A 12,799-nucleotide genomic window follows, 5' to 3' on the forward strand; every position below is an offset into this window, starting at 1 on the left:
TGTTGGACGAGTACTAGGCCAATGACATTTTTTCAAATCACTATACCGGCCTGCTTCTTCGTTTTGGCCTATAACTCTTGAACCGTAGGTCGTACAGTAAAACGTTTAGTAGTGGGTAGGCAAACCGGCCTGACTGGGACCTGCGCTCAGGAGCGCACTTTTCTTTGCATATCTTTCCTTGTGCTAAAAACTTTGCTTTGTTTCTCTCACATACACTACATAGTTGATGGGTTGTTCTGATCCCTCTAAAGTTCTTGTGAACTTATACACCACAACTAGAGATGTCCCGATACTCTATCGGGAAAAGTATCGGATCGGCCCTTATTTGTCATATCGGGTCATATCGGTATCTGTGAATACCGGTCTAACCACCGATCCGACACAAGGGTAAGGGGTCGACACTATGGCAGGTAAATCAAATGTTGGGACATGTGGAGTTTTCTTTGGAGTTGCCCAAACTGCAAGTGCACATTTGAGTGAGGAGTCTGCTATAAACACAACACGAGTTATATAACACAACATGAGATCACGACACTGCTATCGGTATTCGGCATCGGTATCGGCTAACACAGGAATTGAGGTATCGGGATCGGATCGGAAGCGAAAAAAGTGTATCGGGACATCCCTAACCACAATATGAATGAATGCTGAGGAAATGCATTCATCAACATAAGGGGGCCTTTTACCAGAGTGGTAATCTTTATGTCAAGAATCAGCTGGCAGTTTTGAAGGAGGCATAATGTTATGCAGGCTCAAACCTTTAATTAATCAAATTCCCTAAACATGTGTCATGCACAGACACCCTGTAAAGATTCAAAGGACATGCCGGAGCAAGACGGAGAAACTGTTTATGTGCCCCTCAAAAATAACCCTGATCTAAGATCAGAATGACTGTTCTCCTCTCAGGTTAATGAATTGGCCTTTGCTGATCCTAGAGCAGATTGAATGCAGAACATCACACAGTGGCGGGTAAATGCACAGTATAATTAGATCCTAATGGTAGGTGGTGAGATCACAGCATTTACCAGGTAAAAACAGTTATTATGCTGCTACTTCATAAAAAAGATTTCAAAAAGCATTTTCCTACGAGTGAAAGAAATTAATATTACTGAATCAACTTGGCTTTATTGTTCTTTTTACTCCTGGAGCAATACAAAAAAAACCTTCACAGTCAGAGGTATAGTAACACTGCTGTGTACTGTAGTTCTAAGCCAGACAAATAGGTTGGATTACCTTCCCCTAATTGTCCTGATTGCAGATTGTGTGCCTTTCAAACAAGAACGTACACTACTACAATAGTGTTATTTGTCCTGACGATTAGTGGTTTGCGTGTGCCTGTGGCTGAACAAAGTGGTGCAGGGTGTGGGGTTGTTTTCTCAGTGTTATGTGTGTTTCTCGTTGTCACCACCGCCTTTAGTGACATGAGTCTCAATGGCCATGTATGGCACGCACGCGCTTTATCACCTACTTTGCGTATTGGCCCGCTGACAATAGCTGCGATTCATCGAGACATGGCAGGGCGCCAAAGTAAAACCTTGCCAATGATAAAGCCGCACACGAGAACCCCTAAAGGGTTCAGCGCGGACCACCTCTCATGGGAACAAGTGCTCGACTGAGGCGGAGACGCAATTGATTGATAAGGCCGTTGGGAAAAGATCAGCACGAAATTGCTCTGTGCATGTCTTTGACTTCACCCACCCTTTTCCAGTAGTACTTGTACGTCAACACACACTTGTAATTTTGCAACAGAAAGGACCACTTGTTTCATCAGAGATCACACAGAGTACACAGGTGTTCTGTAAAGTAAACCGTCTGATTCAATCACACAAATTCATTAGATTTGTATTAATTTGCTAGATTAGAAATACCTTCTAATAGAATTTCCCTAGAAATGTGATTTGCAGTTGTAGAAAAATGTGTGCTTTTAGGTGAAGTCTGCTTACTGTTTGGGTGAAATGTATATTGACATTGACAGACAGAATTGTATGCTTTCCCTGACTGTAAGGTCACATTCTTCAACCTCACACATCCACTCAACTCGGGTGATTTGGGAAGAAAAAGAAAATCCCCCCAAAACTAACTGTCATCGGCTGTCAGATAATAAGCTGTTAATTTATTTGTATTTTTCCACTGCCAGGTTGGTTTAAAAAGTTCAATTGCTGTACCTGCCTCCTCCATTCTCCAAGATGAAACAAGTGAATCTTTCCCCCTGTCATTTTTTCCAATTGTAAGGTAAACATATCATTTCACGCGTGATTTCCCAGCAGCCAACCTGCACTATCTCTCACCGTACCTTTAGTATCAACATGACTGACAGTGTGTCTACAAACCAGGCAGACAGACAGACAGACAGACAGACAGACAGACAGACGGACAGACAGATTGCGATATAAAAGGTACGGTGGGAAGGCACAGAATCTGGAGTCTTAAGTCAAAGTTTTGCAGAAAAAGTGCTTCAATCTACCCAATGTAATCTCTACCTATTTCATTGATAATACTGTTATTCATGGCCTGGGCTGTGGCTCAGCGGTCCAGGCACCTTGGCTGGTAATCCAGTTTGGCAGTGTGCCGCGGGTTCGACTCCCGATCCCGACGGCCTTTACTGCATGTCACTCCCCCATCTCTCTCCCCATTTCCTGTCAGCCTACTGTCTGTCCCTCTATAAAAAAGGCAAAAGCCATTCAATCATACTTGTAGTGTAATATACGTAGATGGGTCGACTGAAGGTAATGGTATTAATTCTGGCTGTGTTTCATTTACTGTGTGCCAGCATGGATGTCTCCTGTACAGTTCACATCAGGCTGGCACACAGAACCACATAAAACAATGTTTTATCACTCTCAGAGAGTGATAAAACATTTCCTTCAGCTGCAATTAACAGTGTAAAAATATGCGCTGTGAAACAGGTCTATAGAAAATGATTAGATTGGCCAATAACAGCTATTTTGAATTGAAAGGGATTAAAGTTAGTGCAAGTGGTGTTTTTGCTTACTGTTTGTTCAGTAACCGGGTCTCCCCGTCTCAAGGTCAAGGTAAACTTAATTGTCCACAATGGAAATGTATCTTGGGCTTTCACCCCTACTGCAGCCTCTTCAACTCAATATACAGAAAATATATTTTCAGGTGGGTTCACTGGGTTGCCAATTTTATAGTGTTACAGTTCCAATTCGGTCTGCTCACTTCCAATTTCACTTGTTTATCCTGTATGAGTTATCTCTAAAATTGGTATCCCAACCTGAATATGTATTTTCTGTGTATTAAAGAGTTGTAGAGATGGCTAAACCCCATCTTACTGAGCAAACACAAGTGATGATTGAGATCAGAATGCAGACCTATTAACATTTGTTTTAACAAAAGCATATACTTTGCATGCTCTCTTAGCAGATACGTATATTCAATATATTGCGTGCGTACGTGCGCACGTTCTCCCGGGTGATTTGTATTTGTATTTTGTATTTATTTATTCAGCACAATATAAAAAACAACACAGTGAGCATATAAATATAAGAGGGGTAAAGTGCTAGGCTGAGGCAAAAAAACCCAAGGGGCTTATACGAGGCCTCTACCTATGTAAATGAAACATTGTACAAGAAATATAGAACATCCAGAAGACATAGTTGCAGTATATAAAACAAGAACAAAACAAAACAAAAAAACAACAAGAACATGATTAGGTTATCATGTTCTTGTTCTTGTTCTTGTGTTCTTGGTTATCATTTAAATATTTCATTCTAGTAGCATGGGGGTTCCTGGCTCTGCAGATAGCTGTGCTGGAGGCTCCCAGTCTGTCTCTCCACTGCTGTCAGTGGGTGGTGTAGCTTTAGGCAGGGGGGGGGGGGGGGGGGGGGAGGGGGGTGTTGCTAGAGTGTGTGTGTGTTGCAGCCAGTTTGTGTTTTGTTTTTTGTCTGTTCCCTCCTCTTCTCTCCCTCTCTCTCTCTCTCCGTCCCTCCCTACCTCTCTCCTCACATCACAGCTTCTCTCAGGGTCAGGTAGCAAGAGTAACACACTTTACACACACTTTACACAAACTTTACACACACACACACACACACACACACACACACACACACACACACACACACACACACACACACACACACACTACCCAGAGCCTCAGCATAGTAGTAGTATACACACTTCCTCCCCAGAGCCCAGTGGGTGAAGACAGCAATGGGCCACAGCTCCCTGAGCGTGCTGTGAGGATGGAGAAGAGGGTGTGTGTGATTCAGACAGACTTCCACCAGTACAGACCCACCAACGGCTTCCACAGCAGGACCCTGGCACACGTAAGGAATGTTCCTCTGGCATTCACTTCTCCTTTTGCCTCTCTGTCTGTCCTGTCCCTCTTTTGGGGGGAGGGTGGGACGCCTTCCAGCTGACTTTCTCTCTGCGTTTTCTTTTAGCATATCTTATCTCTGTTGCATTTCTCCACTCTGTTGCTGCGTACGGCTCCTCAGTAGTCTCTGCCTGTCCCTCTCTATCTTTTCATTGAATGTGGACGCGCTCCAGCATACAGCTGTAACACTACTGATGACCCCCCCAGGGCCCCTCCTCACTGCAGGCCCTCCCCACTGACAGGGGAGGCAGGTCTCTCGTCATCCGGCAGGGGGAGTCATTGTGTGCATGTGTGTGCGCGTGCATGCGACCGTACACTTATTGGTTTATGCTTGTTTTCTTTGCCCATGTACTAGTATGGTGTGTGTGCAGGGCAGGCAAGTGTTTGCTGTATATAGTACTATGGACGTATGGTTGTTTTTATGTTGTTCCAGATTTCATTCCTTCTGGTTTAATACAACTCCACGCGTGCTGACAGTTTGCAAGGCAGGTTTATTGGCTCGGCAACAGACAGCGCTAAACTGTTTGCAGAAGAATGCACATCGGGACAGCTCACAAGAACGCCCACAAGAACGCATGAAGACCTTGTAACAGTAAATTCCACCCACATATTTGCAACTGATCGAGCTACAGGGAATAAATCCCGTTATTGATGATGACTAGTTATGGTCTCAATTTGTTGCGTGGGTCGGGTGTCTATGATAACAATAGACATTCAGAGAGGAGAGCTGCTGTTGCTGTGTGCAGATTGCATGCTTGGTTTGTGTTTGAGCGCATCTCAAGGCCTTATCTTTCGATCTATGATGCACGGCTGTGCATGTGCGGCATCACACGCTGCTTCTCTCCACTGTAAACCATGGTGGCTCTTATGAGTTGGGGAGATCAGTAGGGGAGATCTCTCTCTCTCTCATGCACTCACGCACACACGATCCTTCTCCTGGCATTGGTTCCACAGGTGTGTCCTGCAACAAAGACATGAAAAGCTGTGTGATCTCTTTGAGCATACTTATTGCATGTGGGTCATCAGAGTTTCCATGTAAGAATGACACAACACAGGCACATGCCTCTTGTCTTGTAATAAAAACTGAATGGGGCCGAAATTGGAAGGAAGATTTCAATCTTAGTAATTTAATCTTCGCGCTAATATTATGGCTGGGTGAGGTCCTTTCAAATTTGACTAGTAGTTAGAGACAGGGTAATCTCTCAAGAACAGATTCTGAGCTGCACTCAGATTCAGAACATGTATACGTTGTTGTTGATAGTGGGAATGAAAACACAGGCGCACCACAGGAAGTGGAGGGCTGAGGGCAGGCCAAAAGGGCCAACATCCTGTTATACACATTCTATTGAGGCCTGCCCATAGAGTAATAAAAGGATAGAGACTGAACCGGAGCGATAGCCCTGCTGCTCAGTGGCGTTTTGAAGCACCCGGAAGAAACCTCTGCTTCCGCATTTGACCACCAAAATTTGGTGGTCAAATGCGGAAGTGCAACCGAGCGCTCAATGTTAATGCCCAGCTGCACGGGGTGTCCCGGTCATCAATCCACGGGTCCGCCTGCAGTTCACGCTCCAACCACTAGGGCAGAGTGTTTCAACGCTGGAGAGCCTCACTGGGGCCTTGGGCCACGCCCCCAGAGGCAAATTCAAAGGAAACAAACAGCAGAGGGTGCTGTTTTTCCTTTTTTGCCAATGGGTTTCCAGATTGGAGAGGGTAGGATCCATCCATCCATCTTCAACCGCTTATCTGTAGTCGGGTCACGGGGGAAACAGCTCCACCAGAGTACTCCAGACTTCCCTCTCCAGAGCAACATTAGTGACTTCCTCCTGGGGGATTCCGAGACGTTCCAAGGCCAGTGAGTCGATGTATTTCCTCCAACTGCGCCTTGGTCTGCCCCGGGGTCTCCTCCCAGTGGGACGTGTGTCGAGGACCTCCCTAGGGAGACGCCCGAGAGGCATCCTAACCAGATGCCCGAACCACCTCAGCTGACTCCTTTCCAGGCTGAGTCTCTCTCGTGTGACTGAACTTCTCACCCTATCTCTAAGGGAGATGCCAGCCACCCGTCGAAGAAAACTCATTTCGGCCGCTTGTATTCGCGACCTTATTCTTTCGGTCATGACCCACACTTCATGACCATAGGTGAGAGTAGGAACGAAGATTTCTCGGTAGACAGAGAGCTTTGCCTTCTGGCTCAACTCTCTTTTCGTCACAACAGTGCGGTACAGCGACTGCAATACCGCCCCTGCCGCTCCGATTCTCCGGCTGATCTCCTTCTCCGACCTCCCCTCACTCGTGAACAAGACCCCGAGATACTTGAACTCCTTCACCTGGGGTAATGCCTCATTCCCTACCCGGACTGCACAATCCACAATCCAAAATTTGCTTTTGATGATGTTTTGTGATGATTGTATCCGTGTCGGACTATACTTTAACTATTCAATTGTATATAGGCATTTGAACCAGTGCTTTTGGGAAAAGGCCAGAACCACATCACATTTCATAAAACACCATCAGTGATCGCTTCTGCTCAACATAGACCGAGTGTCTTATTATCTTAGAAAAATCATGTCATTTTTTACATGATGTATATAGTATTATAATAGCAGAGCCAGCTGCCCGTCTTGCACATCAGAGGGGTGTGCTGTAAGTTAATTTGGAGGTGCTCTGTTGATCAAAGGACTGCTGTGCATTCCTCCGTGACCCAGGCACAGAGTTCAGCCAGAGGCCAGGCTTTGGGCCACTACACAGCCTTCAGTCCACTCACCTGGAAGCATTTTACTGCATTACAGTACTGTACATGTACGCCTAAGTCGAAACCAGCTGGACTTTGCCTGTGTATAATAAATAGCTCACAAGGCGTCTGGATTTAAAAAGTTTCAATGGGACATTCCGCATAAGTACTTTTACTTTTCGTACTTTTACTTGTAACGGAGTACTTCTATATTGCAGTATTGGTACTTTTACTTAAAGGACCACTTCACCACTTTTCAACATCTCTTCATATAATTGGTCCTCGCTAATGTTCATGATAAAACACCACCATTATTTCCTACTCAGTCTGTGTCTCATAGGAAGGCTGTGGGCAGTTCAGAAACCCGTCCACCAGTGACATCATCAATGGTGAATCCAAGCTAATAGAAACTGCAGGCTTTCTTTTCCTGAAAAGTTGCAATGCAAAAGTTGAAGCCATCATTCTCACGATAATAAAAATCTAAATATATTTTAAAACAAATCTTGTTTAAAAAAAAATCTGCCTAATGATGATGTCACTGGTGGACGGGTGTCCGAACTGCCCAAAGCCCTCCTATGAGACACAGACTGAGTAGGACAAAATGGTGGTGTTTTATCATGAACATTAGTAAGGACCAATTATATGAAGAGATGTTGAAAAGTGGTGAAGTGGTCCTTTAAGTAAAACAAATTGAGTACTTTTTCCACCACTGGTGCTGGGCAATTAACCAAAATAATATCGAAATAGATATTTAGAACCAATGACAGAAGCATGTTTTTATAACAAATAGACAGGGAAAATCTGTATAGATTATTTTATGATCGACGTAACTTGTCTGATGAATCACTTAAACCTATATTATACTTTGTTGCACAATGGTGGCGTGCAAAAGAAATTAGTGAAAATAGCAGATCTACAAGCTCACAACATGTTACAATGTATTGTGATCTTGTAGATCTGCTATTTTCCCTATTTAAAAAAATAAATAATCATTTATTAATCGTAATATTGCAAATTGAAATAATGGTGATACTGAAGTCGTATCGCCCGGCCCTACTATGAAGTTAGTTTGGCTCGACATTATCTGCGTGGTGCGAATAATGGCCATGATAATATACACTACAGTGCTGAAATGCTCAAGGACTTGAGGAAATATAGTCGATGGCATTCCAATCTGGCATTCCATTCTCTAACTCTAGGTGTAAATGGGAGTAGAGATGGCATACAGCTGTTAAAATAATACATCTGAGTAGGATGACGATCATGGGAATCATATACCACCTTTACACATTGTGGAGAAATCTAAAAGGATGTGGAGTGTTTTTTTTGGAAACTATACACCCGCCGTATTGTAGAATTATGAAAAGGGTGCGATGCCTTGGACTGGAAGAGCGACCGGCATTTACAGAGCTGCAAATGAGATGGAAAGTTGGAGAGTTCCGTTCACAGTGGAAAAGGGCATAAATCGTGTCACAGTCACGAACCCCTGTGTGTGTGTGTGTGTGTGTGTGTGTGTGTGTGTGTGTGTGTGTGTGTGTGTGTGTGTGTGTGTGTGTGTGTGTGTGTGTGTGTGTGTGTGTGTGTGTGTGTGTGTGTGTGTGTGTGTGTGTGTGTGTGTGTGTGTGTCAGTTAACCTGCACTTTCAACCTGCCGTCCTCCTATATTTTCGTCATTCAGGCGAAACACATAAAATATCTCTCCCCCTCTCTCTCTCTCTGTCTCTCATTAGCAGGCAACAGTGCAGCACTATCTCTCTCTCTCTGTTTCTGGCACAACAGCGCCACTTTTGCCCCTACTGGTACTCCTAGTCACATAGTCACATACATAGGTTAACACGGACATTGCTGTTCCTTGGAGTGGTTGCACCACTCAAGAACATTGGACAAACCAATCGCCCTTTACTTCAAGTCAAAACACGACCACTTCGCAACGCCGTAGTGACTGTTCATAGTGCACGGAGGGATCGCACTTTAACAAAGAGAAGAGTTTATCATGGGTTTTAGCTGGTGCTCTAGAGTCTACACCATAGTGACTGTTCATAGTGCACGGAGGGATCGCACTTTAACAAAGAGAAGAGTTTATCATGGGTTTTAGCTGGTGCTCTAGAGTCTACACCATAGTGACTGTTCATAGTGCACAGAGGGATCGCACTTTAACAAAGAGAAGAGTTTATCATGGGTTTTAGCTGGTGCTCTACACCATAGTGACTGTTCATAGTGCACGGAGGGATCGCACTTTAACAAAGAGAAGAGTTTATCATGGGTTTTGGCTGGTGCTCTAGAGTCTACACCATAGTGACTGTTCATAGAGCACGGAGGGATCACACTTTAACAAAGAGAAGAGTTTATCATGGGTTTTAGCTGGTGCTCTAGAGTCTACACCATAGTGACTGTTCATAGTGCACGGAGGGATCGCACTTTAACAAAGAGAAGAGTTTATCATGGGTTTTAGCTGGTGCTCTAGAGTCTACACCATAGTGACTGTTCATAGTGCACAGAGGGATCAGACTTTAACAAAGAGAAGAGTTTATCATGGGTTTTAGCTGGTGCTCTAGAGTCTACACCATAGTGACTGTTCATAGTGCACAGAGGGATCGCACTTTAACAAAGAGAAGAGTTTATCATGGGTTTTAGCTGGTGCTCTAGAGTCTACACCATAGTGACTGTTCATAGTGCACGGAGGGATCGCACTTTAACAAAGAGAAGAGTTTATCATGGGTTTTAGCTGGTGCTCTAGAGTCTACACCATAGTGACTGTTCATAGTGCACAGAGGGATCAGACTTTAACAAAGAGAAGAGTTTATCATGGGTTTTAGCTGGTGCTCTACACCATAGTGACTGTTCATAGTGCACGGAGGGATCGCACTTTAACAAAGAGAAGAGTTTATCATGGGTTTTAGCTGGTGCTCTAGAGTCTACACCATAGTGACTGTTCATAGTGCACAGAGGGATCGCACTTTAACAAAGAGAAGAGTTTATCATGGGTTTTAGCTGGTGCTCTACACCATAGTGACTGTTCATAGTGCACAGAGGGATCGCACTTTAACAAAGAGAAGAGTTTATCATGGGTTTTAGCTGGTGCTCTACACCATAGTGACTGTTCATAGTGCACGGAGGGATCGCACTTTAACAAAGAGAAGAGTTTATCATGGGTTTTAGCTGGTGCTCTCGTAAATGTCTCAACAATACCCTCTGCCTTAGGTGGCAGAGCCCTGTGATCATCCTACTAAAGATGAACTATTGATTCATGTGTCACGCTTTATCTTCTCCCTCTGTTTGGCACAGCTGAGGTGTTCGACGTGCAGAAAGATGTTAAGTGTGCAATAAATCCTCCACTGACAGGCAATATATTTGTGTTTTTTTAACGGACAATTCCCAAAGGAAATTCAGAAGTGGCAGCGATGATTTACGAGACTTTCTGCGATGGTGTGTCGGATGTGATGCGTTGTGTGAGCTGCCTGTCTGTCCTCATGGATGCAAGTTAAATCCTAAAGGTGGCAATTATAGGCCGATGTTTAAAAGATTTCCCTGCTAATTTCCAGCTGACAAACTGTGTGTCAGTTTTGAGAAGTAAATTTCACTGTTGGCGTTCGGTTTAAAAACAGTTGAGCTAATGACAGCTAATTTGAGAAGTAAAGTCACTGTTGGCGTTTGGTTTAAAAACAAGTTGAGCTAATGACAGCTAATTTCACAATGGCACGGATGCCAGCTATAGGGCTCAAGCAACGACAGGTTTTTGTTGTTGTCTTTGCCTGTGTGCAATGTGCGTGTTTGTGTGTTGGCGAGAGAGAGATGGAGAGAGAGACAGTTTATTGTGCGTGTGCATGTGCGTCTGTCACTGTAAACTCGGTTTTCTCGTTCAAACCCTGTCTTCTTCGGAGCTAGCTGTGGAAAATTAGCTCACATCTGTTTTTCCAGGCAAGGGAAATACAAATTTATGCTTTGGTAGCCAGGCCAAAATTACTTGTAGAATCTTGTTACTGCACTAGGTGTGGAGAGAAAATGAAGGGAGATTGATTGATTCTGGCATACACAATAATGCGTACAATATACTGTAGGCATTTGCTCTCTGCAAGGTACATTAGCAGTCTTGGACAATGCATTTAGGTCAAGGCTATGGACAAAGTAAATATCTTGCATGGAGGAAGGATGTCTCATCCCAGAGGCTCTCATGACCTTGCTCACACAGCTGTTGCTCTGAGCTGCAAATGGCATTATGTAGATTTGTTTTTGCTTGACCACGAATGCTAAGATTTTCGATAGTATGTTGTTTAGTCCCACTGTGCTTATGTGCATGTGGCCCTGTCATAATTTTGTTGACGAGGGTTTGTGCTATTTTCTCTCATGTCACTCTCGGAAGTTGCTATGGATATTAACATCTGCTAAATGCCTACATTTTAAATCGCTAATGTCACAAAACACATCATCTTTCTTATGAAACAGTTGAGTACACGTTCAGCCGGAGCAATGATCATAAAAGGTATAGCATTATTACCTCCCAGAGAGATGGCATTTGAACACATGATTTGCTACTTGACCACTTCACCACTTTTCAACTTCTCTTCCTATAATTGGTCCTAACTAATGTTCATGATAAAATACCACCATTTTTTTCTACTCAGTCTGTGTCTCATAGGAAGGCTGTGGGCAGTTCAGAAACCCGTCCACCAGTGACATCATCGATGGTGAATCCAAGCTAATAGAAACGGCAGGCTTTCTTTTCCTGAAAAGTTGCAATGCAAAAGTTGAAGCCATCGTTCTCAGGATAATAAAAATCTAAATATATTTTAAAACAAATCTTGTTTAAAAACAAATCTGCCTAATGATGATGTCAATGGTGGACGGGTGTCCGAACTGCCCAAAGCCCTCCTATGAGACACAGACTGAGTAGGAAAGAATGGTGGTGTTTTATCATGAACATTAGTGAGGACCAATTATATGAAGAGATGTTGAAAAGTGGTGAAGTGGTCCTTTAAGTTCTTTTACATAAGTGCAACCTAATGAACTCAAATGATTCACATCAACCACATGGATTGTACAACACAATCCTCCACAGAGGAAAACAAAAGCCCAGATAACGATCTCAGGTTGCACTGAATTCCACCGTAAATCTCCCAGGTTAGTTGCAGTATGTGTGGGGCGTTCTGATCAGATTCAGAACATTACCACATGCTCACGGAGGGCTGTTGGGGGGCCCACCTCTCGACAGAAGCCTCTTTAGCAAGTGAGTACGTCTGCCTCTGATCTGGTCTGGTCAGGGAGGCAGACAACCGTTTTCTACCCACCCATGAGTGGTGGAAAGTAACTAATTACATCTCGGATCCTTGTACTTTTACTACAATATACATTTATTTAACCATACAGGCTTTGCACCTCGGAGGAAAGCATCAGCCTTTCGCTAAAAAAGTGGTAGTAAAAAATGTGGGTACTTTTTCCACCACTGCCCACAATAACATGTACATACCAGAACAGTCCCAGGTCACTGTCTATCCCTGACTGAACTACACCACAGCTGCTGGAACTCCAACTTGATCCCGGGTCTTTTGTACCAGGTACTTGTCTGACCTGGGTCAAACACTCGCGTGAGTGTTTGTTTTATCTGCCTAGCAGTACCAGATGGGTGTGGTTGGGAGCAGTAGTGCAATGATTCAGATGGCGACGAGAAAGATTTTCAGGGATTCTTTCAAGGAGGATCGTATATGGACCGACAACCAAATACAGTACATGTCTCTGTGA

This window comes from Electrona antarctica, assembly GCF_951216825.1.
Source record: "Electrona antarctica genome assembly, chromosome: 22".
Lineage (NCBI taxonomy): Eukaryota > Metazoa > Chordata > Actinopteri > Myctophiformes > Myctophidae > Electrona > Electrona antarctica.